This window comes from Odocoileus virginianus, chromosome 9, assembly GCF_023699985.2.
Source record: "Odocoileus virginianus isolate 20LAN1187 ecotype Illinois chromosome 9, Ovbor_1.2, whole genome shotgun sequence".
Taxonomy (NCBI): Eukaryota; Metazoa; Chordata; class Mammalia; order Artiodactyla; family Cervidae; genus Odocoileus; species Odocoileus virginianus.
Window position 1 is genome coordinate 63,797,541 of NC_069682.1, and position 27,404 is coordinate 63,824,944.

The window sequence follows — 27,404 nt, forward strand, 5'->3', positions numbered from 1 at the left end:
GAAAATTCCCAGGAGAAAAAAATGGCCAATCACTCCAATATGCTTGCCTGGACAATCTCATGGTCAGAGGAGCCTGGCAGGCTATAGTCCATGGGATCGCAAAAGCAGGATATGACTTGGTGACTATACAACCCAATATAACCCAAGTCCCTATCAACACAGAAAATTTTAATGCCACCCAAAAAAGTTTCCTTGTGTTCCCTCTTAGTTAAACTTCAACTCCACTCGTCCTTGAGGCAACTGCTATTCTGATTTTTTTGATATTGATTAGTTTTTCTTTTTCTAGAATTTCATATAAATGGAATGATAGAGTATGTATTCTTTTTTGTAGGACTTCTTTCATTCAACATAGTGTTTTTAAGATTCATTCAAGTTGTGACAAATATCAATGGCTCTTTCTTTTTATTGCTGAGTAGTATTCCATTGTATGGATATATGTTTATACTACAATCTGTTCTACTGATGGACATCTGAGCTACTTTTTATTTTTGAATATTATGAGTAAAGGGGTTCTATGCATTCCATTATATCCTATTACATTCATTTATTTTGTTTTTGGTGATAAAGAGGCCACACTTATTTGATTACATGCATTTATCTTAGGTAAATAGCTAGGAGTGAAGTTTCTGAGTCATAAAGTAAGCATAAGTTTAGTTAATAAAATACTGTTGGAGGGACTTTCCTGGTGGTCCAGTGGTTAAGAATCCATCTACCAGTGCAGGGGACATAGGTTCAATCCCTGGTCCAGGAAGAACCCACATGCTGTGAGGCAACTAAGCCTGCAGACCACAACTACTGAAGCCTGAGTGCCCCAGCAAGAGAACCCACTGCAATGAGAAGCCTGTGCATTGTAACTGGAGAGTAGGCCCCGCTTGCCACAACTGGAGAACGCCCTCACACGACAATGAAGACACAGTACAACCAAAAATCAATAAATGAATAAAAAGTAAAACATTCCCAAAGTCATTGTACAAGAGTTTATTTTATTCACTAACATCAACCGGCTAGTGAGTCTGGCACCAAATTAGTGTCTAATAAATATTTGTGAAACTAATGAAAAGAGAACATAATATTAGTATAGTGACTGTTCTAACCTTTTCCTATTATTTTACTAGCTAAGTGTGACCCTTCGAGAATCAGTTATGTTCTATGGGTTTTCAATTTCATTCTATTTGGGAATAATAAAACGTGCCTCAGACAGTTACTGAAAAGATTAGAACACAAGAGCCAAGGATATGGTGGGAAATTTTAGGAGGTGAGTGGCACCTTTTATTTAATATAACTCTGCCCTTTCTTCTGTCCCCTCTTTTTTACTTATCACAGAAATGTTGGCAAAGGCAGTCAGGGAAGATGCCAAAACTTAGGTATGGGAGGAGCCAGGCAAAGCAAAAGGGCAAGAAGCACTTGGACCAACCCATCGTCCCTCTCCACGGCAGATTAATGTTTCTGTCTAAAGTTGGCATTTATATACTTGACTTCTCCTACATTTTCTCCCCTTCAGATTTAATGTCTAGGTTTGTCTGATTTTCAAACTGGGTTATTTGAATGTCAAACTTTCGATAACACTTTAATAGAGGTGTCCATTAACCCATGCTAAATTAGAGCCCAGCGTCTCTGGAAATACATGTGACATCCACATGAATACCAAATGCCTTCATTAGGCTCAGCACTTACGTGATGAATACCAAATGCAGAGCCCAACTCAGCAACTCAGACTCAGTTCCCAGGAGTTGCCAACACATCTTTGCGTTTCCTCAGCAGTAACAGTCAGCCCCGTTTGCTGTTTATTTCCAGGTGATGAGACGTGGCAATTGTGGTTTTGGCTGAGATAAATACACAGCATCCTAATCACCAGATTCAGGGATAGAGCAGCAAGGAGGCTGGGGTGGACCACCAAGGAGTCCGCAAGAGAATGCTCACTTAGTATGCAAGACAGAATCCAAACACTTCATAAAAGGCGAGAACTTTCTTTGACCAATGAATATATTATTTATAAGTGATTCCAATGCCTCCTTCTCTCCCTCCTTCCTTGCCGGTCCTCCCTGCCCCCCATTTCACAGTACATTGTAGCACTCGTTCCATGATGAAGCCCCTCATGATAAATAATTTATAAAGCAATTTACAAGTACATTATTTTTAGCAATAAGATAAGACCTGGGAGAAAGTGTTTTACACACACACACACACACACACACACACACACACACACACACACACACACACACACCATGACTTATAAAGAACCGGTTATCAGGACACCAGTGAGTAGTGGGGGCTGGGCCAGAGGCAAATGTTTATAAGCCACAAAGCTGGGCTCTTATACAAGAGCCTGGAGAAGCATATAAAGCACATTTGTATAACATGCAAGAGAAAACTCACCAAAAAGAATCTCCTTCTCATCTTTCTTTGTACACAGCTGCTAAGGTCCTTCACACGGCGTGAGTTGAAGCAGAGATGTTTTCCCTATAAGGTCTAACTTCTCTTGACCTGCCCGTTGCCCCAGGTTCAGTGTTAAGATTTCTCCACTGAGATAAACAACCTCAGTTTATCTTCAGTATCTCTATGAGGCATAAATTATTATTCCCATTACAAGGATGAGGAAATTATGGCTATCTCTAGGCTCCGATATTCCCCTTTTGAACTTCAATCCAGTTAAAGCCACTCATTTACTTTTTCATTCACTTACTAGCATCTGACACCTGCTTGGTAAGTTTCTCTTCTCGGTCAGATGTTGTGCTGACATTTGTGAAAGTGAAAGTCGCTCAGTCGTGTCTGACTCTTAGTGACCCCATGGACCATACAGTACATGGAATTCTCCAGGCCAGAATACTGGAGTGGGTAGCCTTTTCCTTCTCCAGGAGATCTTCCCAACCCAGGGATTGAACCCAGGTCTCCCACATTGCAGGCAGATTCTTTACCAGCTGAGACACCAGGGAAGTCTCAAGGGAAGCCACAGGGGAACCGCTGACAGTTGGGAGGTGTCCATGGATGATGCGGCTAGAACAGTGCCGTCTGAAAGAAATGAAATGCTATCCACATATATGATGTCAAAACTTCTAGGAGTCATATTATAAAAAAGGTGAGCAAAAGGTGGAATTAATTTTCATAATTATTTTCTTTAGCCCAGACATGATTTTAAGCAAACTCTGGGAGTTGGTGATGGACAGGGAGGCCTGGCATGCCGCAGTCCATGGGGTTGCAAAGAGTTGGACATGACTGAGTGACTGAACTGAACTGAACTCAACTCATTCTAATCTATTTTCCTGGGCTCCAAAATCACTGCAGATGGTGACTGCAGCCATGAAATTAAAAGACGCTTGCTACTTGGAAGAAAAGCTATGACCGACCTAGACAGCAAATTAAAAAGCAGAGACATTTCTTAGAAGACAAAGGTCTGTCTGGTCAAAGCTATGGTTTTTCCAATAGTCACATATGGATATGAGAGTTGGACTATAAAGAAAACTGAGCACCGAAGAATTGATGCTTTTGAACTGTGATGTTGGAGAAGACTCTTGAAAGTCCTTTGGACAGCAAGGAGATCCAACCAGTCCATCCTAAAGGAAATCAGTCCTGAATATTCATTGGAAGGGCTGATGCTGAAAATGAAACTCCAATACTTTGGCCACTTGATGTGAAGAAATGACTGATTGGAAAAGACCCTGATTCTGGGAAAGATTGAAGGTGGGAGGGGAAGGGGATGACAGAGGATGAGATGTTGGATGGCATCGCCACCTCAATGGATATGAGTCTGAGTAAGCTCTAGGAGTTGGTGATGGACAGGGAAGCCTGGCGTGCTGCAGTCCATGGGGTCACAAAGAGTCAGACATGACTGAGCAGAACTATCCTAAGCATTCTATTTCATGTACTGAGTATGAACATCTTTCATGAGATAGTCTAAATTCTTTTTGTTCGGTCTTCTAAACCCAGTGTGTATTCCTCACTGACAATCGTAGTGAGACTGGCCAAGTGTCCAGTGCTCAGGGTCTACATGTGACTCGTGGCTCTTGGACTGGGTGGCACAGATTTAGAGCAAAACAACGGGGGCTGACGCAGGAGGTGAAGATATCACTAGAGTGTGACATTTGCTCTCAGAAAGATTAGCACAGGGTGGGTGTAGGTGGTAAGGTGAGGAGCTCAAAGCCAGGAAGGGGAATTCAGCACAAGGAGAGTGAAGGAGGCTAGGATGGAGTCAAGTTGAAAGTCTGGAGCCATCAAGATCTGCCCTCCCTGAGCCTGAGTTACCTCTTTACTCCCCTAGTGAGGAATGTTCTGATTTCTTGCCCAGCTGTTTCTTTATTATTTTCTTTAAATTGATTTAATGAATTTACTTTTAAACATGAACAAATCCATTTAACTCTGGAGCTTTTTAAACTTTTTTTTGGCCATGGTGTGTAGGATCTTAGTTCCCAGACCAGGAATCAGACCTAGGTCCCTCGCATTGGAAGTGTGGAGTCTTCCCTGGACCACCAAGGAAGTCCCTAACTCTGGAACTTTTTAACGTTTTAATGTTCCATTAATGGAAAATCAGGATAGAGTGTTATAAATAAATTAACCATAAAAGAAATATAAAGCAAAGAAGACAAAGTTACTCAATTTTAACCCTGTATTTTTGCCTAAGCTTTCGGGTCTACTTTATCTTTGCTTAAAAAAAAAAGAAGAAATGAGGATTCTTCACACCAAGATGGAGTATGAGGGTTATGTTTTTGCTTTCTATTAAAACAACCACAACAACAACAAAAAGATAAAATATATGCAGTAATATTTTTCAAGACCTGGGCAAGAGGCAGAATGAGGTGAACTCTGAGACTGCCCCAGCTTCCTGTTTAGGGAATAATCTGCCTGCCAGTGAGAACTGCTCTGATCCCACTTAACAAATCTTAGAAACAAGACCTCCAAGGACCATACTGTTTCCAAGTAATTTAACTTCCTTCTAGAACAAAGCTAAAGAATATTTATAGGAATATAAAAATCAGCAGATTGCAGCGTAGGGAGGAGAAGCCCAGGTGGAGCCTGATAGCTGAGAAGACAGAGCTGAGAGTCCAGGGATATGAAGGCAGTGAGAATTCACAGAACAGTGTACTGGGGGGCTAGGGGGTTGACAGCTGCACAGAGGGAACCCCAGGTATCTGCAGAGGCACCCCCCTCACCCGCCAAACATCCAACTGAGTAGTGATCACTACACTTAGATGAAGAAGGGATTCAAGTTAAGAGTGACCTGTGTGAGGACTGCCTACTCCCATCAGACTGGAGACCTCGTGACTCGTGGAGCAAGGGGGTAAACACACAGATGGCTTCTGTGACAGAAGTGGGCGATCAGTACACCTCTGATCTTGTGCTTGCATACGTGCTGAGTCATGTCCAACTCGCTTCGGGAATGTCCAACTCTTTGTGACCCCATGGACGGTAGCCAGCCAGGCTCCACTGTCCATGGGATTCTCCAGGCAAGAATACTGGAGTGGGTTGCTGTGCCCTCTTCTAGAGGATCTTTCCAACCCACGGATTGAACCCGCGTCTGTCTCCTGCATTGACAGGAAGGTTCTTTCCTTCTTATACCACCTGACAAGCCCTCTCTGATCTTACCTAACCCATTTTCGAAACAAGATCCCAGAAAATTAAACTGCTTCCAAATAACTTACCTATAACCAGGAACAATCTAATATTTTTAGGAATATAAAAATCTCCAGTTGTAACAAAGTAAAATGGACAATGTCTTGCATCCAATTGGAGATTACTGGGTGTGTAAAGAAGTAACAAATTATGATCCATGATGAGGAGAAAGATACATTGAAACTCAGCCAGAACTCACATAGATGTTAAAAGGAGCAAACACATTTAAAAAATTTGTGATAATTATATGCCAATTGTGCCTCAGTAAATCTTTTTTTTTTTTTTAGAGGAGGGATTCAGCAAGTGGTCAAAAATGTTTGTCTAGTACTAAACTGTCTTCTCAATAACATCAGAAGGAGAGAAAAACAGATGAAAGAAGAAGTACTTTCTATGTGAGTCAGTGTTGCTCAAAGATGTGGCCGAGTGCCATGTAAATCCATCACCCAGAGTGACATGGGGGAGTACCCCAAGCCTGGGAAAGCTCTTGGTCAGCCTGTGGACTGGAGGAAGAGGATGCTGGCACTCTTTCAGAAATTGTAAGAATGCCATCTAGCTGGAACATATCGTGCAAAAGAAAGACTAGGGAGGGGTTTCTCTGGTGGTCTGGTGGTTAAGAATCCATCTTGCAATGCAGAGGACACCAGTTCAATCCCTGGTGTGGGAAGATTCCACATGCTTCAGGGAAACTAATCTAAACTTCAGAGAAACAGTGGCCATAACTACTGAAGCCTGTGGGCTCCAGAACCCATGCTCCACAGCAAGAGAATTCATTGCAATGAGAAAATCCATGCACGGCAACTAGAAAGGAGCCCTCACTCGCTGCAACTAGAGAAAGCCCACACACAGCAATGAAGACCCAGTGCAGCTAGAAATAAATACATACTTTTTTTTAAAAAAAAGAAAGACCAGGGAGAGGGGACTGTTTCTGTAATTGAAAGCTGACCTGAGATTTTAAACTCTTCTGGCCTAAGTGAGGTTGGTATATTAACTCAAATATTGGTCTGTATTCAAATTCCCATTCCTGTCTGTTCTGTTGGAACTTCCGTAGGTTAAATAACCCCTCTGAACATCCTTTCTCTCAGAGATAACATAGGAATATTAGCCCCTGTCTACTGTGATGATTTGAGGAGATTACATTTTGTAACATAGGTCACTCACTTCTTTTCCTTCATTTACCTCATAGAGGTGAGCACCATCTGAAATTATGATATTTTGATATAGCTGATATTCTGTACTCCATATTTCACCATCACCCAATGAGGGATCCTGTCTATTTTGTTCAAGGTTGTATATTTCACACTTGATATGCATAGGGCTAGACCACCAGCAACCCTCAGTAAATATTTGTTGAGTGAATGAATGAACTCAGGGAGAGTAACACTACATCTGGAACATGATAAATGAACATTAAAAAAAATGTTTATTTAGGTTCTTAGGACAAGGCGATGGAATCAAAGTTATGAAGTTCTTCCACCAAGATCTTTCTAATTTGTCAAATGATAAGTGAAGCAGGGTAGCTGGTAGTCTAACTCTGAGTTCTCCCAAAGCTCACTGTTTCATCCAAGGTCAAGAAAACTTTTTCTGCCTTGGGCCAGGTTGAGTCATCCTAGATTTAAGGAGAGAAGCAAGTAAATAAAATGTTCCGTCTGATCTGCCTGGATGAGCCACGGTCCTGGCCCCAGGAACTGGACCCCTGGAACGGCCCAACAGACCATGGCACAGAAGAGAGAGTTAATAATAAATTATAACCAGGGCACAGTAACTATAGGCAGATCCTGTATCCACTCCCCCAGCCCACATGTTCACTCACTGACCTGTTCTACCCCATGGGCTTAATTGGCATCAAAGAGAAACAAATCCAATAAAATGTTTCCCTGAGGTGGGAGTGTGTTCAATGATTCATTCTCATTCATTTCTCTCTCTATTTCTCTTCTCCTGCCAAACAGCTGATCCCAGCTGATGGAAGAACAAAGGAAGGGTGCTTTGGAGAAGTCATCCTGTTTTTCCCTGTGCCTTAACTCTCTCACAAGACTCAAGACTTAGTCCTAAAACTTTCCAAGACTTCGTGATAAGGCCACTTGGATAACAGTAACATTTGTGTCCTCCGAGGAGTAGGAGGCACTAATGTGGCACCTTGTTTTTACCTTTTTGTTGCCCCGTGGTGGCCATGAAAATGCTGTGTGGGGGATGCCGTTGACTGATGACTTCCAGCTGGGGCATTTCTGGATCTGCCCCAAGAGTGGCACCTTGGCCAGGCTTCCCACGAGACACCAGTGAGTCACTGCAGTAGGGGGTGCTAAGGCAGCTTCATTCCTGCAAGTGCCCTTTTAATGATTGACTTTTTTTTTTCCAGCTTTGAAAGTGAAGTGAAAGTGAAGTCGCTCAATCGTGTCCGACTCTTTGTGACCCCATGGACTGTAGCCTACCAGGCTCCTCCGTCCATGGGATTTTCCAGGCAAGTGTACTGGAGTGGGTTGCCATTTCCTTCTCCAAAATAAAGTTATAATACAATAAGCCCCTACATATGAATCTTCAAGTTGCAAACTTTCAAAGATGCAAACGTGCATTTCATCACCGTCAGGGGTGAGTGAAACTGCAGCTTGCCCTTCATCTCCTATTGTTGACGATCCTTCAGCTCTGCCGTCTCCCACCTCCTCTCCCTCCTCTAGCCAAGAACAGTAACTCTTCTTGACTGTTCACTCAGTGGCGGCCCCTGGTACCAGCTGTTGTACTGTACCACTGTACTTTGCAAGATTCTATACTGTGAGATTTAAAATGTTTTCTTTATTTTATGTTTGGTTTTTTAAAATGTATTGTTTGTGTGAAAAGTATTATAAACCTATTACAGTACAGTACTATATAGCTGGGGCTTCCCGATGGCTCAAGGGGTAAAGAATCTGCCTGCAATGCAGGAGACGCAGGAGACTGTGGGTTCGATCTCTGGGTTGGGAAGATCCCTTGGAGGAGGAAAATAGCAACCCAGTCCAGTATTCTTGCCTGGAAAATCCCACGGACAGAGGAGCCCAGCAGGCTATAGTCCAAAGGGTCACAAAGAGTCGGAGGTGATGTAGCAACTATGCGCTATGTAACTGACTGCGTTAGTTGGGAACCTAGGCTAACTTTTTTGGACTTACAAACAAACTGGACTTAGGAACACACTCTTGGAATGGACCTCATTCGTATGCAGAGAATGTCCAATGTGATGATGTGATACATGGATACATGATGAAAGGATTCCCACTACCCAGTTAATTAGTGCATCCATCACCTCACGTGTTTCCCTTTTTTGTTTTGTTTTCAGTGAGAACACTTAAGTTCTACTCTCTTAGCAAATTTTGGTGATACAGTACAATATTTTCAACTACGGACACCATGTTGTATGTTAGATAGACAGCTGGTGAGAAGTTGCTGTGTAGCATACGGACCCCAGTGCGTCCTAGCATCCTAGCTCTGTGATGACCTGGGGGATGGGATGGGGGAAGGGGAGGGAGGCTCAGGAGGAAGGGGGAGTTTGTATAATTATGGCTGAGTCGTGATGTTGTGTGGCAGAAGCTAACACAACACTGTAGAAATTAAAAAACCAGCCAAACAAAAAAGGGCACAGTCAGATTGGGTTAAGGCCATAAAAACCCCATTTTAACTTAATTATCACTTTAAAAACCTTACCTCCAAATACGGTTATATTATGAAATACCAGGAGTCAGGACATGTGGATTTTGGAAGAACACAGTTCAGCCTATAATCCAGTCACCCAATCATCAGCTTTGTGTGGAAAGCTAAGTAGCCCGAGGTGAGAGTGTATCTAGACTCTGAGGCAGTGGTGAATGACTTGGCCATATGGTCAGGGACCTGGAAGGAAATGGCCTAGACAGTCTAAGCCAAGGAAGTCTTAGGTAGAGGCATGTGGATGGACATGGGAGAGTGGGCAGAAAGCCTAAGGATTTTTGTATCACACCTCAGTCCCAAACAGAAAAACATTAGCTGTGTAAGAAGCCCTGGAACAACCAAGTAGACAAAAATGACTCAGCCTGGTGACATTAAACAGCTCTCATTACTGGCCACCCCAGAGCTCAGCATGTGGACACAGTAACCGTGGCGACAGATGGGAGTTTACCGTGGCCTCAGTAGTGTGAGCTTCCGCTTACTCAAGCCAGTCTAGCTGCCGCTGCCCCCATATGTCCAACTTTCCCAGCAACGACAACCAACACTGAGGTGCTATTTCTTGAGGAGACCAAATGGTCGTTTGTTAGCAAACTGGTTTCATGTGGCTCCTTCCTTCCCAGAAGAGCCAGCAGATCTCTGCCATCTTCTGGCAGAGATGGACACCTATTCTGAGTCTGAGTTTACCTTTTCTTCCCACAGATCTTCAGCCAGTACCGCTCACAGGTGCTTAGGGATCAAGAAACTGGCTTCACAATGGAGGAGGTATTGAGGTGGACTCTTATCCCAGTCCTAACTGACTTGAGAATTTTCTTGAAACTGCTCAGAAGTCTGAAATCTTTACTGCTTAGCCCTTCTTCCTTCCTACAGTCCTTTGCAGATATCAGATCTGCATCATGGTCTGAAGGCTCTTTCTACCTTCTCTAGCTCAGTCTACTTTTACTTCCAATGCATCTCTTGTATTTTGGATCCTGTCTTAGCACCTACTTTTCTAAGAACCCGAGCCAGTGCCAATCCCTTCTCAAGGCAGTAACTTAAACATGGTCGGCTTCCATCAGCTGATTAATTCTATGTGTGCCCTTTTATCACCTTAAATGACTCTACTTACAAGTTCTTAATTTAACTGGGACTATTCCAAATGTATTATTAGAGCTTTATTTCACCTTTTCTTTAGGGAAAAAGAACCCCCACAATTTTGGCTCAAATTCCTTGATCACAGTAAAAATCACCGAATTCTTCTATTAATGCATTAAATGTAATTATATTTGAACTTTTTGTCTTAGGAGGAAATGAGTATTTTCTGCTAATGGATACATTCAAATAATTTTTTAAAAACTTACTTTCGTGATAGTAGCAGTTGGAATCTCAGATGTTAATCTTGTATGACATCACATTTCATGGATTTTGTAATGTGTTCCAAATGTTACATGTCTTAAATTTCAGTGGTGACTAAGGTGGTTTAATCATCTAGGAAACCCAGAATATCAATGTTTCCACTTTGTATTTTTTTTAAAGATATTTCACTTTTAGGACAATACATACCCTAGAAATATAAAACAGCAGTCAATGAGTTAACAGAAAATATGTGTAATTACTTGATTTGCCATACTTGCCAGCTTTCAATTAATTTAGATTTAGCTAACTTCCAAATTTTGAGGGTTTTCAAAATATAGTAATTTTTGCCAATTCACCATAGTAAATACTTGACTTTTCCTGCCTCATTCAAGCATTATTTCTGATTTCCCTTAAACACCTTACTATTATTCCCAAATTTGTAAACTATTACAACAAGTGATAAACATAATAAAATTTCCCCTCAAACATCCCTGATTTTTCTATGCTTCTTGTACAAACTTGAGACTCCTAGAAAATGGTGAGATTCCTGGGGACAGAGAATAGGGACTCTCATGTTTCTGTGGTCACCAGCAAAGCAGTGGACAGGTAGTTAGCTTTTAGTAACTGCTTCTCTTTTCTCTCTCAGATACTCTCCTTCCCATTTTGAGAAAAATCTTGCTTTGAGGATCTAGGACAGTAGTAATGAACCACTATTTCCTGCATGGGGTTTGTACAAAGAGAAAATGAAAAAATTTGAAAGTACCTGTTAAAAAAGAAAAAAATTCTAAGCTTTTTACTTTTTCAAAAATTCTTTCTACTCTTCAACTAAAACCCAGTGTTCAGAAAATCGCGATGCCTGCTTCATTGTATTCTTCTGTGAAGTCCCCTTTGGACCAAATCAGATGCTAGAAGGTCATTCCCATGATCTGTTTAGCATCAAGATAAGGTCAGGCATTAATTAATGTTGAATTACCAAAGAATTCCTATGGAAATGCATATGACATCTACATTATAACCATAATTAGCTAATTAACCAATCAATTATAATGATTAATGTGATCATAATGAATGTATGGCAAATGGTTATTAATTCCTAGAGTTCCCAAAGTGAATGCATTAATCACAGTTGAATCTGTGGTATAATGTGGGTGCCTAATTGTCTTTCTGAACTCTGGGTGTGATGTAATAACTTACAACTGCTTAGAACTTTTGCAGTTTATCAAGCACTTGACACATGTTATCTTATTTTTTTTTCCCTTAAAACTGACTTGTGAAGCACTAGAAGGAAAGTGTGTTATTGTTATTATTATTGTTTCCATTTCACAGGTGGTGAAAGTCAGTTTCAGAGAAGTTGCAGATTTTCGCAGTATCACACTCTGCATTTCCTCCTTCAAACTGCTCTTCCAACAATCTTGATTGGTAGATGGAGCTCTGGACATGAGCACTTGTACTAGGACTTCCTCTCCTTTCCCAGACCTTTTATTGCATTATACTGTCTGGTGTTTTCTTAAAAAATTAATCAGTCTGTCATCATATCATAGATAAATGAGAAGAGAATCCTACCACTGAATGTGGGGAAGCCCGAGTCACTTAAGAGAAGAGAAGGAGCTTTGAGGCTGGGATCCCAGTGCTTCTACTGTGTGGCTGGATGGGAAGGAGGGGTCAAGAATCACTGCTTGATTTTCCTTAATTTTCCTCCAATGCAAATCTTGTAAAACCCAGAAGCATTCCAAGTGTGTATAACAATTAACAGGTATACTTGCTGGATTAGTATATGTAACTGAATGAAGAGTAAAACCAAAACCAACAAAACAAAACAAAAATGAAAATACTGAAGCATCCTTTGGAATCAGACACCAAGCCTTAGTGTGTACAGAGATACTTTTAAAAAAATTTCTGCAATCCATTTTATTGAATATGATGGAAATATTTCAAACCAAAAAAAGGCACAACTCCTCAGCTACAAAGCGTCTGTGTGAGTCACAGCCTCTATGTTGGACTCCTTTCTTTGCTCAGGGCTCTGCCCCATCGAAACCGTATCTCCTGCTCACCCCTACACAAGGGTCTTTCTCTCGCAGGTGAGTTAGAAATGTGATTTCCAGTCTGGTGAAAATAATATGTTACAAGAGGAAATCAAGGTTGAGTTGTTCATCTTTTAGAAGAATTTATGGTGGGCAGGGGGTGTCCAAAAAGGAATGGTTCATTCTAGATAAGAGCCATAGCATCTGATGAGAGCAGAAATGGAAGAGAAAATAGTAAAGAGAAAAAGCCTTACAGAAGGTAGGTATTCACCAGCAAGTAGTAGGAGACAGTGTGGGACCAGAAGACCAGTTGAGGGAGAGTTCATCCTGGAAGAACTAACTTGAAGACCAAAGAGGAAGTGAAGGCAGCACGCGGTGGGAGTGAAACCTAGATTGGCTGTAGCCAAACATCACTTTGAATGTCAATTTACAGGACACACTTTTACACTAAGGGATGTTTGAGTTGTGGATGAACATTCGAGGTTTTGCTCTATTTCAAAGTCATTTACCCTGCAAAACATCAGAGACATTTGAAACTGACTCGGATCCTGGTAGAGTTTTGGTAAAGATCTTGATAAGTGACATCAACGGTTCTGGAAGAGGATATAAGAAGAGGCCCGGCAAACCAGGATGCCATGTACACCTGTGCCTCAATTGGCTGGGGAATGTAGCTCTTGCTAGTTAAGGAAGGACTGTAGGTTCAGGTCAAGTTTTTAAGGTGTAGTTAAGTTAAACTCTATGCAGTTTCTTTTTAAACTCATTTTGTGGTTAACTCACTTTCAAATAATTATTATGTTGCAGGCATAAACAAAGTGAAAGTACCTCTTCTAACATATATTAATTCATTGTTCAGTTTATTACTTAAGCATTTGCCACCCAGATGGTGCTAGTGGTAAAGAATCCACCTTCCAGGGCTTACCTGGTGGCTCAGACAGTAAAGAATCTGCCTACAATGCAGGAGACCTGGGTTTAATCCCTGGGTCAGGAAGATCCCCTTGAGAAGGGATTGGCAACCCACTCCAGTATTCTTGCCTGGAGAATCCTATGGACAGAGGAGCCTGGCAAGCTACAGTCTATGGAGTCACAAAGAGTCAAACATGACTGAGCAACTAAGTGGCCAATGCAGAAGACATAAGACATGTGGGTTCGATCCCTTAGGCTGGGAAGAACCCCTGGAGAAGGGAATGGCAACCCCAACCAACTCCAGCATTCTTGTCTGGAGAATTCCATGACAGAGGAGCCTGGCAGGCTACAGTCCATTGGGTTGCAGAGTCAGACATGACTGAGCGACTAATACATAGACACAAAGATGGACTCCGTGGAGACAAGGATAAATAACATTTTTTTTCCATCGGAAGCTCTCAGCTTCGGTATAGGGCAGGCAGATGTGAAAGTGAGTATGTGCCTCGTGTAACTGTGCTCTGTGTATCCAGCCACATCTGACTCTGCGACTGTAGCCCACCAGGCTCCTCTGTCCACAGGATTTTTCAGGCAAGAATGCTGGAGCAGGTTGCCCTTTCATCCTCCAGGGGATTTTCCCAACCCAGGAATCAAACCCCTGTCTCCTGCGTTTCCTGCATTGCAGGTGGATTCTTTTACCTGCTGAGCCATTGAGAAAGCCTACCTGGTGAGGGCAGTCCTGGTTAAAATGTTCACAGTGTATCGAGCAGAAAATATCTTTATAGTCCAACCTAATGAGGCTGATCCGAGTCGTTGTGCTTTAGTTTATGTAAGCATGCTGGGAGAAGCTTACCAACAAGTTTCACCATATTTAACTGATTGCTAGAAAGCCCCATCACCAGTTGGAGGATGGAATCACGTATAGTTTTTAGGAACATAAACATTGAAGTGCAAGAGTGTATGTTTTAATCTTGTCCCTGCCACATATTGGGTGAATTGCCTTGGACAAGTTAACTGTGTTATCCTCAGTTTTCTTTTCTATAAAAAGGCATATTGATACTCTGTTAGAAGGATGGTCAGGGATTAAAGAAAGTATAGTGTATATGAAGTGCACAGAAAAGTGCCTAGCAATTAATGTCTTAGTCTGGATGCCCTAGAACAGAATCTGAGACAAAGTGCTAATGTCTTACTGGAAGGTGCAAATCCCAAGGCTGTGAGAGTGAGGTAGGGAAAAATGGAAGCAAATACCTAAGCGACTACCACTTCATGAAGGGCCAGAACTGATCATTCAGCCACCCCAGAGATTTCTTTTCAGCAATACCAAGCTTCAGAACACCCCGGCAAAAAGGAGTGAGAGTCTCTTTATTTGCCAGATGTCTCCTTAATCTGTGTCCAGCCTGGTTTCAGAAATGTCAAATGTTGAGGCAGTGGGAGGTGGTGGTGGCAGCAATGTTTTTCACAGAGTCCCCACACCAGGCTGGCCCTAGGAATACCTGCTATAGAATCCCCAAGCTGCGTAACTCCAGCTTGGGATATCTTACTTTCCCCCGATGCCTGGTTTTGATTTAAGGCATATGTCATGTTCAATGACCCCTGCTCAGCACAGCCCCTGGGTTCCCTTATGTAATTAGTTTGTTTAAACCATGTCTCCGATTATGTCAGGTCTTGACTGTGGCCCTAAGTACAAGAGTGTAATGGGATATATCTATTAAACAGATGTTGGACCTTAATGGACATGTTTTGAGCAATCAATCGAAATGAAACTTTCAATAACTACTGTAGAACAAGAAACATATCTCCTTACATTAAACAAAGCAATATGGCCTCTTACTGATTCTCTAGAGCAGTGGTTTCCCCAGATGGGTTGTGCATCAGAATCTAAGAAGAGATATTTTACAATTCAGATTCTCGGGCCTCCACTTACCAGATATTTTGATTCACAGATCTGGGACAGAACTTAGGTATCTGAATTTTTAAAGGATTCTGTGATATTGTGATTTATAATAAGAAATTTAGAGTCCCTGTTTCTGGCATAGAACTCCTAAAACTCTTGAAATTTCCTTACTGATGAGAACCACCTTACTGATGTACCTTTTGTTGCAGGTATGAAGTGCCTTTTGGACCACACCTAAGGATGGGGGCTGGATGCCAGGACATCAGTCTTGTGATTGAAGGGTCAGAGCTTTCAGCTCCACCCCCACCTCTAGGGAGGGGAGAGAGATTGGAGACTGAATCAATAATCAAAGGCCAATGAAGTCAAACATTCTGATGTAATGAAGCCTCCGAAAAGCCCAAAAGGATGGAGTTGAGAGAGCTTTTAGACAGGTGAATACAGGGACGTACTGGGGGACTGATGTACCCAGAGAAGGCATGGAAGGCTATCATGCCTTCTCCACACCTTGCCTTATGCCCTTTTTCCAAGTGGCTGTTCCTGAGTTATATCCTTTTATAATAAAATAGTGATCTAGAGAGTAAAATCTTTCCTGACTTCTGTGAGCTGCTCTGGCAAATTAATGAAACCCAAGGAAGGAGGGGGTCATGGAAATCTCTGATGTATAACCGGTTGGTCAGAAGCATGGGTGACAACCTGGGCTTTCAGTTGGTATCTTAAGTGGGTGGATTGAGGAGGGCTATCTTGTGGGACTGGACCCATAACCTATGGGTTTTGATGCTATTTCCAGGTAGATAACGTCAGAATTGGGTTGAATTGTAAGACATCCAGTTGGTGTCCAGAGAACTGTTTGGTGGTGGTGGTGGTTGGGGGGGAATCTCCCCATGGATTAGAACTGAGATCTATATACTTTTAAGTCCCTTGAAAATGATAATGTGCAGCTGGCTTTGGAGGCCTTGAGCCTAGAGACAAGCAGAGATGGTCACTTATAGACAACAAATGGTTATTAGAGACCAATATTTTCATTCACTCATTCATTCTTCATCCATTGATTTATTTATTTATCAATTGGTTGACTGATTCTTCATTAACTTAATATCCCCTGAGTATGCACAAGTCATTGGTCTAGACTCCTTTGGGATATAAAAGATGTTTACCTAAGACATGCTTCTTCTGTTAAAAGTCCTTGCAGTTAGCTGAGAATGGGAAGATCAAATGTTTATTTAGCGCCCAGTCTGTTTCAGGCACATACTATATACTTGCGTATTCAATATATCTTACAATAGCAGCAAAGAGGAGGTAGTGTTATCTCCATTTTACAGGTGAGAATACTGAGTTTAGACAGGTTAAGGAAAACATGTTCACTATTACTCTACTGGGCTTTCCAGGTGGTGCTAGTGGTAAAAAAAACCCGCCTGCCATTGTAGGAGACATAAAAGATGTGGGTTCGATCCCTGGGTCAGGAAGATCTCCTAGAGGAGGCATGGCTACCCACTCCAGTATTCCTGCCTGGAGATTCCCATGGACAGAAGAGCCTAGTGGACTATAGTCCATAGCATCGCAAAGAGTTGAACACAACTGAAATGGCTTAACACACGTTACTTTTAGTAAATGCCAGAAGTGAGACGTGTGCAGAGAAAATAAACATCCTGAAAGAGAGACATCAATACATCTTGTAAACTAGTCAAGATAAAAAAAAAGAGAGAGGATTAATATAAAGGGAGGTCACATCCATCCGGACTTAGAGAAGACAACAGCCTAAACTTAGAAGAAAGCAGGGAAGGACATTTTTGACAAACTAGACACTTAAGCCAGGAATTTGCCAACCTGGCAAGTCATCTAAATCACCTAGGAGCTTTATAAACAGCTCTGATTCAGTGGGTCTTAGTGGGGTCTCAGAATCTGTATTAATTTAAAAGCACCTGAGGTGATTCTGAATTATCAGCCAGATTTGGGAGTAAGTTACCTGTTTGCAGAATGGATAGAGGCAGCAAAGAGCTTTCAGGCATTTGCGCAGCACAGAACTCAACTCTGAACAGAATCTAGTCTTTCAGGAGTAATTTGTCGCCATTATCTCCATTCAGTTCATCACCAAGTCCTACCAGTTCTGCCTCAGGTGGTTGTTCTGATTCTACTTCCCCTTCTCCATCTCCATTGATATCCTTTGGATTCTGTCATCTTACTCCTGAATTAACTACTTCTCATTTTTGCCCCTTCAATATACTCAGCCTCAACTAGATGGCAAAGACTCCGCTTGCAATTCAGGAGACCCGGGTTTGATCCTGGGTCAGGAAGATCCACTGGAGAAGGGAATGGCAACCCACTCCAGTATTCTTGCTTGGAGAATTTCGTAGACAGAGGAACCTGGTGGACTACAGTCCATGGGTTTGCAAAGAGTCAAACACAACTGAGCGACCAACACTTTCACTTTCACAGTGACTTTACCTCTCTCTCTGAAATTCAACTGATCATGGACTGTGATGGGCCATGACCTAGTTAAAAATTGTTCCCACTCCCCATTTCTGGATTCCTCAGAATGGCCTTCGAAGCTCTCTCAGGTTTTGCATTACTCCTTCATTCATTTGCTTGTTCATTTATGAAATGTACTTCGTGCCTGTGATGTGCAAACACTGTGCTGGACAATGGTGATGCAGTGATGAATAAGACACAATTCCTGCCATTCATAAACTCTCACACTACAATGAACATTGTCGAGAGGTGAACTCCAAATGTTGGGATTGGGGAAGGCTTCCTGGAAGATGTGATGTCTGAAGGACGATTAAGAGAAATTCATCAGGTAGAAAGGGGGGGTGCAGTTGTGCTAGCACACAGCAGGTCGACAGGGTAAGCACGTACAAGGACATGGCAGTAAGAGGGAACATAGTTTGCTCAGACAACTGTTTCATAGTTCAGGATGAATAGCATTTGTGGAATGGGTAATTATTGAGATGTTATTAAGCTGGAATGTAAGCATGATTCTAGGATTGATTGGGTAGAGAGGGTGCAATACCTAGATCCAAATCTAGCTGGATATATTGAAATCAATGATGACACTTGGCATTTTACTTACAAAGGTCCATGCATTGACCTGGAACCCAACTACACTCTAACAGGCTAGGAGGATGTGGTTTAACATCAGAAGCACACATGGAACATGTCAATGGTAGGAAGTGGCCCCTGTCCAGACTCAATCTTAGAATGTCTAGAAGTCCCAGGATATCTGGGTCCTCATGCTTAGGGTTAGGATTCACAGAACAGATGGCACAAGGAACAATGGATGCCCAGAGGTGGGTTAGCGGGGAGGAGAAGTGCTAAACTCTAACCCATGAGAGAATCTTGGAGGAATTGGAGCTGCTTCTCCCAGTAACATTTCTCAGCTAATTCTTCAGAGAACTGCCTTGTGGAAGAGGAGCGGAACTCTGGGACCCTAGGGGTCAGAGGTAAGTCCAAAAGGCAGAATCCCCAGGTCCACAGATCTCTGAGGAATATAAGGAAGAACTTTCTTAGGACAAGAATGATCTTCCTAAGGGGCCATAAAGGAGAACCACGTATCAGATAATGGATAATACACTGCAGGGTTTCTTCTCTCTCTCTCTCTTTAAAACCATTTTATTGAGGTATGATTGACATCTACAAATATGTGCATGCATGCTCAGTTGTGTCTGACTCTTTGTGACCCCATGGACTCTAGCCTGCCAGGCTTCTTTGTCCATGGAATTTTCCAGGCAAGAACACTGGAGAGGGTTTCCATTTCCTTCTCCCGGGGACCTTCCCGACCCAGGTATCGGACCAGTGTCTGCTGAGTCCCCTGTGTTGCAGACAGATTCTTTACCTGCTGAGCCACTGGGCAAGTGTAAAAAATATGCACATACAAAATGTAAGCATCTCAATGAATTTGAAGATAAGTATATACCCTTAAAACCATAACCATCATCAAGGTCATAGACATACCCACTGCCTCCCAAAGTTTCCTGATGCCTACTTCATGATTATTGCTATTGTTATAACAAAACTTCACATAAGATCAACCCTTTTGGCAAATTTTACATACACAATATTGTTAGCACTAGGCATTTTGCTCTGTGGCAGATCTCCAGAACTTACTGATCTTGCACAACAGGAACTTTGCATCCTTGACTGTCACTTCTTCATTTCCTTCTCCCCACAGCCCCTGACCACTACCAATCTACCATCCACTTCTGAGTTGGACTATCTAAGATTCTAGATACCAATGAGGTCATACAGTTTTGTGTTTCCGTGTGTGGTTCATTTCACTTAGCATAATGTGTTCATCCACATTGTTGCAAATGGCAGGATTTCCTTCTTTTTTAGGGCTAACAGTCCAATGCATGTAGTGATCACATTTTCTTTATTTATCCACCAATGGGCATTTGGATTATCTCCATCTCTTGATTATTGTGAATAATGTTGTAATCAACAAGAGACTGAAGATATCTCTTTGAGATTAGGGATGTAAGCCCAGAAATGGGATTGCTATAGCATTTCTTGCACTCACTAGATTTGATCTTCTGATCAAAGAAACCGCTTTTTAGTGAAGGAAGCATTGTGTAATATTTAGAGTCGTCAGGAGTTAAGAAGTGGAACTCCCTGGTGGTTCAGTGGTTAAAATTCTGTGCTTCCACTTCAGGAGGCACAGGGTCCCATCCTTGATCCATGAACTAAGGTCCTGCAAGTAGTACAGGATGGCCCAAAACAAAACAAAAAGGTTAAGAGGCTGTTTTAGCACCTGGATTGGCAAAGTTTTTCTGGAAAGAACTAGATAAAGACACTCAGTTTTGTGGGCTCCTCCATCTCTGTGGCAACTACCCAAACAGCCTTTATAGTAGGAAAGAAGCCACAGACATAGACAACTGGATGTGGCTGTTTCCATAAAACTTTGTCTGCAAAAACAGACAGTGGGTTCAGTTCAGTTCAGTTCAGTCACTCAGTCGTGTCCCCATGGACACTCTTTGCAACCCCATGGACTGTAGCACGCCAGGCCTCCCTATCATTCACCAACTCCTGGAGGTTATACAAACTCATGTCCATTGAGTCGGTGATGCCATCCAATCATCTCATCCTCTGTTGTCCCCTTTTCCTCCTGCCTTCAATATTTCCCAGCATCAGGGTCTTTTCATATGAGTCAGTTGCAGATGGTGAGAGCTCTACCTCTGAAGTTATTTGATCAGCTTTGAGCATTTGCACTAAAATGATCCTGGTAAGAGAATATAACTATAAGTGTAGACAGTCTTTGCAGAAAACTTGACTTTTTATTGAGAATACTTTCCTCAGTTCTCTACAAATAAGAAAACTAACCCCCATCCTCAAAGAAAAGGCACGCTTACATGCATGCTGGTCACTTCAGTTCTGTCCAACGTTTTGCAACCCCATGGACTGTAGCCCACCAGGCTCCTCTGTCCATGGGATTTCCCAGGCAAGAATACTGGAGTGGGTAGTCATTTCCTCCTCCAGGGGATCTTCCCAACCCAGGGATAAAAAGGGAGTCACCCCCAAATGTAGAACTAGGTAGTAGACTTAGTTATGCATAAAGAAACCTTTTCCCTTTACCTGAATATTCAAGAGATTGGGGGTGGGGGGGAAGGAGAGGCGGGCAACACCAGTTTTTCTGGTTTGTAAAAGTTTTTAAACTTTCTTGCCTTTGATGAAAACCTTTTCTAACTGGTTCTAGAGCCTTCCTCTGAGGTGTGTGTCTGCTCCTCTCAAGTAGATTAGCATGCGCATTATGAATTTGCTGTCAATGTCAGCCGCCTAGCTTTGCCAATTTCACAAACGTCTTTTCTTTCAGGAGCTGGAAATGTTCTCAAAACTGTCCTGAAAGCAAGTAATGCTTTCGGTCGTTGTCACCTTGCTGAGGAACAAGCTGCAACTTCGCTTTCTGATTTCATTCTCTCGGTGACATTTTTCACACAGGCTCTGACAGAGACAGCAATTATAAAGACATCCAGGTTGGCATTCAAGGATTCTTGAAGTTAACAAATTGTCCAGGGATAAATGACAATGAAGTTGGCAGACTACACATGCCTTCATGAAAATGCAGGAGCCAGAGGATCAGAATGGAGCCTTAAGAAGCAGCTGCCCCTAACCCTGGAGGGGCATGGTGGGGTTACCCCAGTACAGTCTCCTTGGAAAGCAATCCAGCTTAGGGCAAGTGGGCTGTGACTTCTCAGCAGATTCGAAAGGTAGAAAGATGTCAGAGATAAACAATGAAGAAAATATATACGTAAATCCAATATATCTTCTTGATTTGCTGATGACACCCAAGGGCAGGGAGGGTGTTAATTACAGGAAAATTCCATCCTGCGTACATTGACCATTGTCCACTGTCTGTCCTTTCTGCAGCTTGGTCAGGTGCCTGTTCGTATTTTGGTTTCATCCCATTGTTCCAGCATTCCGGAAGTCCTCTTTTCCAGCTATTAAGGACATCTCTATGTGTTGGCGCCCTGTGGTCTGTTCCCTCTGCCTGGAGTTGCTTCCCCCAGCTTCCCACTGAGCATCCCAGTTTTCCTACAAAGCCTCTTTTTATTCCCAAGAGAATCATCTTCATTCATGGATGAGATGGAAGCCCTGGGGCCCAATGGTAGTGCCTCAAGAGTCCTGGGAATATCTGGAAGTTTTGCCTTGGAATATAGAGGGTGTAGGGAATTCAGGCCCAGGCCAATTCCTGGGGAGGATTCCTTGTAGGATAGCTGAGGTTGTCATGAAGCAGAAAGCCCAAATGTGGACCACGAAGTCCAAATGGAGCGAAGGCAGTAACTTAGTGCCGCTAAGCGCTTACTGTGTGGAGATGCAATTTAGTCTTGTACATTTACTAGGAAGGGGGGAAGGGTAGGGAGCAGGTGAGGAGGTGGGAGGTGGGCTGGGAGGAAGGGATGGGGCTTACGTAGAATGTAGACAGCTGTAGCTGAGAAATTTTGAGTTTGATTGTCTTGTCCTCATTAAGGACAATAATGGTAACACTTATGAGATGCTTTGTTGTTTAATGTTCAGTTGCTAAGTCGTGCCTGACTCTTTGCAACCCCATGGACCGCAGCACACCAGGTTTCCCTGTCCTTCACTTGCTCTTGGAATTTGCTCAAACTTATGTCCACTGAGTTGGTGATTCCATCCAACCATCTCATCCTCTGTCACCCCCTTCTCCTTCTGCCCTCAGTCGTGCCCAGAATCAGGGTCTTTCCCAATGAGGTGGCTCTGTACTTTGCTTTGCTCTATTTAATCATCATCAAAACCTCCACTCTGCTGATGAGGAGGAGGGGCTGAGAGCCACGGAGCCCAAGGTCATGCAGCTAAGAAGAGGTGGACCAGGACTCAAACCCAGCTCTCTGTCCCCAGGGCTGGAGGGCTGTTTTCTGTTCTACTGCCCAGAAAACGTGCAGCTCAGTCATCCAGACCAGGCAAGGGGCGCTTCCCAGCATCCTTCGTGGACACGGAGTGTCAGAAGGCACTCTGACTTTCCATCTGGGTGGAAGAGGTAGTTCTCTTCAAGTTAGGTCTGTCTTGGTCAGAGAGCAAGACAGCCATATGCTGTCGGTAGGGCCCTGGCGTGCTCGTGTCTCTGTCTCAGATCCGGTTCTGGACACAGGGCTTGTCACCAGAGACCCACTGCAAATGGTTCTTGATCGTGTGTGGAAGGACTCCTTGGAGAATGCACTTGGTGTGGCCCCTCTGTCACCTCTCCCTAGCCTCAGATAACACACACAATCCACACATGGGAGAATGCTGATACAAAGATCTTCTCCAGTGTCTCAGGACATCGATCTCCCTTGGTTTAAATGGTTCTCAGCGGTGGTCCAGTGATTAGATTCCCTGTTTCCACTGTAAAGGGCTCAAATTCAAACTCTTGCATCTTGAGGGTTGAGGGATTAAGATCCTGCATCCCTTGAGCACAGCCAACAAACAAACAAACAAACAACACTTTTTGAAAAAAGTAAATAAAGAAAGAAACACCTCTCAACCTGGGTCTATAACCAGTCATTTCAACCCGTCACCCGCCTCCTTCCCATTAGCCTCTTATTCTATCCACTGGTCCCACCCACCCAATCCATCTCCAGCTCAGCATTAAACCTGCCATTTTCTCTCCCTGCTCCTACTCCTTGATCTCTATGACCTCTGGAAGAGAAAAAAAAATACACATGTGAACAAATGGTTGTCTTTATGAGTGTAAAATTTCAATCTCACGAAATTCGTGGACTTTGAAATTATTTCACTTCTTTGCCATGAACCACTGCAGGCATTTGAGATTTTTGGAGAGAGGTTGTGTGATGTAAGGGAAAGAAAAGTCAGGTGCTGTTTACTTGGGATTGTAGGTGATAAGCAGCTTCCAAGATGGTGCAGTGGAAAAGAATCAATCTGCCAATGCAGGAGATGCAAGAGACATGAGTTTGATCCCTGGATGGGAAAGACCCCCTGGAGGAAGGCATGGCAATCCACTCCAGTATCCTTGCCTGGAGAATCCCATGGACAGAGGAGCCCGGCGAATTGTAATCCATAGGGTCGCAGGGAGTTGAACACAACTGAATCGACTTAGCATGTAGGTGATAGGTTTTAATGTCTTGAATTGATGAATGAAAATATTTGTTACCATCCCCTCACACAAACTGACCTATAACGCCTGAAAGACAGCATATTTTATGTACCGTTGACAGAGTCGTCATGTTTATGACAGTAGTTGTTCTTCTCTGGCTGCCAGATGGGATATTTTGCTCAAATCCACTATTTTTGTCTCCCACTTGAGTATTCTGGAACTTTATTTGTCTCTGCAACACATTTTGCATTCTCTTGTGTCAAAACTACTGGAGTAATTTAAGAGCTCCCTCCTTCACTCCCAGCATGTGGATGTGCCTCCTTATATATATATTCTTTATCTCTCCATAGTTCTCGAACGTTTAGTGTGAGTCAGAATTACTTAGAAGGTTTCTTAGCACTCAGGTTGTTGGACCCCATCAGCAGGCTTCTAATTCACTGGGTTTGTGGTGGACGAAGAACATGCATTTCTACTTAATCTCCAGGTGATTCCAAGCCTGTGGGTCTAGGGACACCTCTTTGAAAATGACTACTTTACACTCATCCTTCCTTTTTTTAACTCGGGTCAGACAATCAGGGGTCCCCTTTCCTTTCTGCGGCTGCTCTCTTTAGCACTGGGGACACTAATAATTTCTTCTTGAATTACAGGTAGAAGGTTCATTACGAATCAAGTCCAGTGCTCAGTCCTATTGATTCAGCAGTAAACAAAGCCAAAGTGGACCCTCCCTTCAGGGAACCCAGCCTTCCCCTGGGAAGAGATGCATTGATAAGGTGAGAATAAACGTGAGTAACTCTGAAAATGACACAAGTGCTGCTTTTGCCAAATTGATGATAAAAAAATGTAACCAAGCTTGTCTACATGATGGAGAAATGAGTTAATAGAAACATTAAATAGATGTTAAATCTGTCTGATAAACAGCGAGGAGAATCTGCCTTCTTCACACTGGGCATTTCAGCAAAGAATATCTCCTTTCCTTTTGCAAACTGGTCCACAGTGCCCCATGGATGTCAGCTTGTTGTTTGCCTAATGGAGTCATTTATGCCTCGATTTCACATATCTTGCAGTGTATTTCCAGGGGGACTCAACCAAAAGAAAAAGAGTATTACATATCCACACACACATACTCGCACGGAGGAAGGTTGGCTGGGAGATACAGCAACCACCTTTGGCAACTCTTAAATCATTTGATCTTTTTGAGGCATTTTTTTTTGCTCAGATGAGAAACTGAGAGCTCTGCAATCTTGGCCCCAGTGGAGACGGATGGAGACAGGGGCAGCACCAAACCAGCGTGAGGGGTTTTCCTGCAGCAGCTCAGAAAGCACTTGTGATTGTGGCAGGAGATGAGATCTTAAGTCAGCGCATAAAACAATCAAACCCATCAGAGCCTCGGAATGGCCCCTCGTAGCTCAGGGACGCGCAGCACTTGGCGTGCACCGAGGCAGTCCTGGGAGAAGTGACGGACCCAGTTCCGAGTCTGCTAAATCCATTCTGGCAGCTGGAGGAATCTATCTGCGAAGCCAAGTCACATCATTTTCCCTGAGCTCATTTGACTGCAGGCTAAGAAGCTATTGCAGAAAACAAAGGGATGGTGATGGGGGTGCTGGAATAATGAATATTAATGAACTTAATTCTCCCGCTTGCAGTTGGTCTAGTGCTGGTAGGACACAAAGGCGATTAAAGAAAAATAAGTCCAATCTGATGTTTCAAAATGCTTGACCACCCTTCTTATCCATCCAACCTAAGTTTGCTGGGTACCTACTATGTGCCAGCTACCAGAGCTTGGCAAAATGAAGAATACCCTACCCTCTGTCCTCAGGGAACCCAAAGTCTATAAATGCACAAGTAATCGTGACAGTTCAGGGTTATGCTTTCATTAAAGGAGACACACATGAAGTGCAGGAAATGTCAAGGAAAGCATCCAGGAAGATGTGACTGCTTCATCCCCATCCCCAGACATGTTGTCTGATTCTCCTTGAAGGATGAGCTTAGGATTTGATGAAGGTTGGTGCTGTGAAGGTACATTAACCAGAACTCCCAATTTCCCAAGAAAATCTTGATTGTACTCACTTCCCTGTTTCCCCCATTGTGGGTTACTTGCATGCTCCCCAAAGATATGTCCAAGTCCTAATCTCCAGCACTTGTGAAGATGGTCTTATTTGGAAATAGGATGTTTGCAGATATATTCAAGTTAAGATGGCATCATACTGGATTGGGATAAGCCCCAAATCCAATGACTATTATCCCTATAAGAAGATCATATGAAAACACAAAGATGTAGAGAGGCAGGCACAGAGGGAGAAGACCATGCAAAGGTGGAGACAGGCATTGGAAAGATGAAGCTGCAAGCCAAGGATTGCTGACAACCACTGGAAGCTAGGGGATGTAAGCAAGGACTTTGCTCTAGAGTTTTCAGATTCCTCCCTGCTGACTCTTCGACTTCAGGCTTCTTGCCTCCTGAACTGTGAGAGAGTAAATTTCTATTGTTTTAAACCTCCCTGTCTGTGACACTTTGTCACAGCAGCCCTGGGAAATGATGACCAGCCCTCAGCTAGAATTTTGATTTAGAATGCTTGGTGCCTATATTTTAGTGTTTTCTTGGATCTAGAATTAGGCTGGGAGGAAGAAAACTCCCAGAGGTTTTTCTTGCCCATGACTCCCTGCCAAACTCTTCTTGGATTCGGTTTTGGATTAGGGGTTTACTTCTGCCTCCACGTGATGAAGGCAAGACGGTGGAGAGGTATTGCAGAGGTCAGGCACTCGCTAACATCTGTGGACTGATGGGTTTGATTTACGATGGATTCTAAGTAAACTCTGCATTTATCATTTCTCCAGAAATAGTTAACTGACATCTCTGGTTTGGAAGAGGCCCAGATCTCATAGCAGGTATGTTCAAAACTACTAAAGAGAATGATTTTTATGACTATAGACACTCCATTTGGGGTAGCACTCTAGATCACTGATGTTTACAGATTCTATTAGCATATACTTTTGGGGAAATTTTTGTATTTTTATCTGTATCTATTAACGCATTTTGATGCTTTGACTCTGTAATCCAACTTCAGGGAATCTACCCTGAAAACAACTCCAAAATGCAGACAAAGTTGTTACCACCATGATGTCATAGTGAAACAAGAACAGAAATTAAGCAAGATGTCCATTAGAGAAATGATTTAGTAAACCACTATAGCATATTATTAAAATAGAGTATTATACAGCTACTTAAAAGAATGACCTTGAACATTATATAGCAACTTTGAAATGCTTGAAATATGACATTAAGTAAAAGGAACATGTTTAAGACGTTGACTTGATGACAATGATGTTAAGTCTTCACTGAAACTTGATTGGAAGGAAATATGCCGAAACGGTAATTTGTATTGGCTTGGCCAAAAAGTTCATTTCAGTTTTCTCTGCACCATGTTACAAGAAAACCCAAACAAACTTTTTA

At 42.7% G+C, this 27,404-nt stretch overlaps 2 long non-coding RNA genes across 2 annotated transcripts in view; one reads left to right on the forward strand and one right to left on the reverse strand.

The window, feature by feature from the left end:
- Window positions 1-10,642, reverse strand: part of LOC110122281 (uncharacterized) — a 48,744-nt gene extending 38,102 nt beyond the window's left edge. Inside the window, exon 1 of the long non-coding RNA XR_011489275.1 lies at window positions 10,608-10,642. This is a non-coding gene — a long non-coding RNA (uncharacterized lncRNA). The remainder of the gene's footprint in view (window positions 1-10,607) is intronic.
- Window positions 9,738-15,856, forward strand: LOC139036510 (uncharacterized). Its single transcript, XR_011489276.1, has 3 exons — window positions 9,738-9,819; window positions 11,929-12,680; window positions 15,627-15,856. It is a non-coding gene; the product is annotated as an uncharacterized lncRNA (long non-coding RNA).
- Window positions 15,857-27,404: the final 11,548 nt, after the last annotated feature.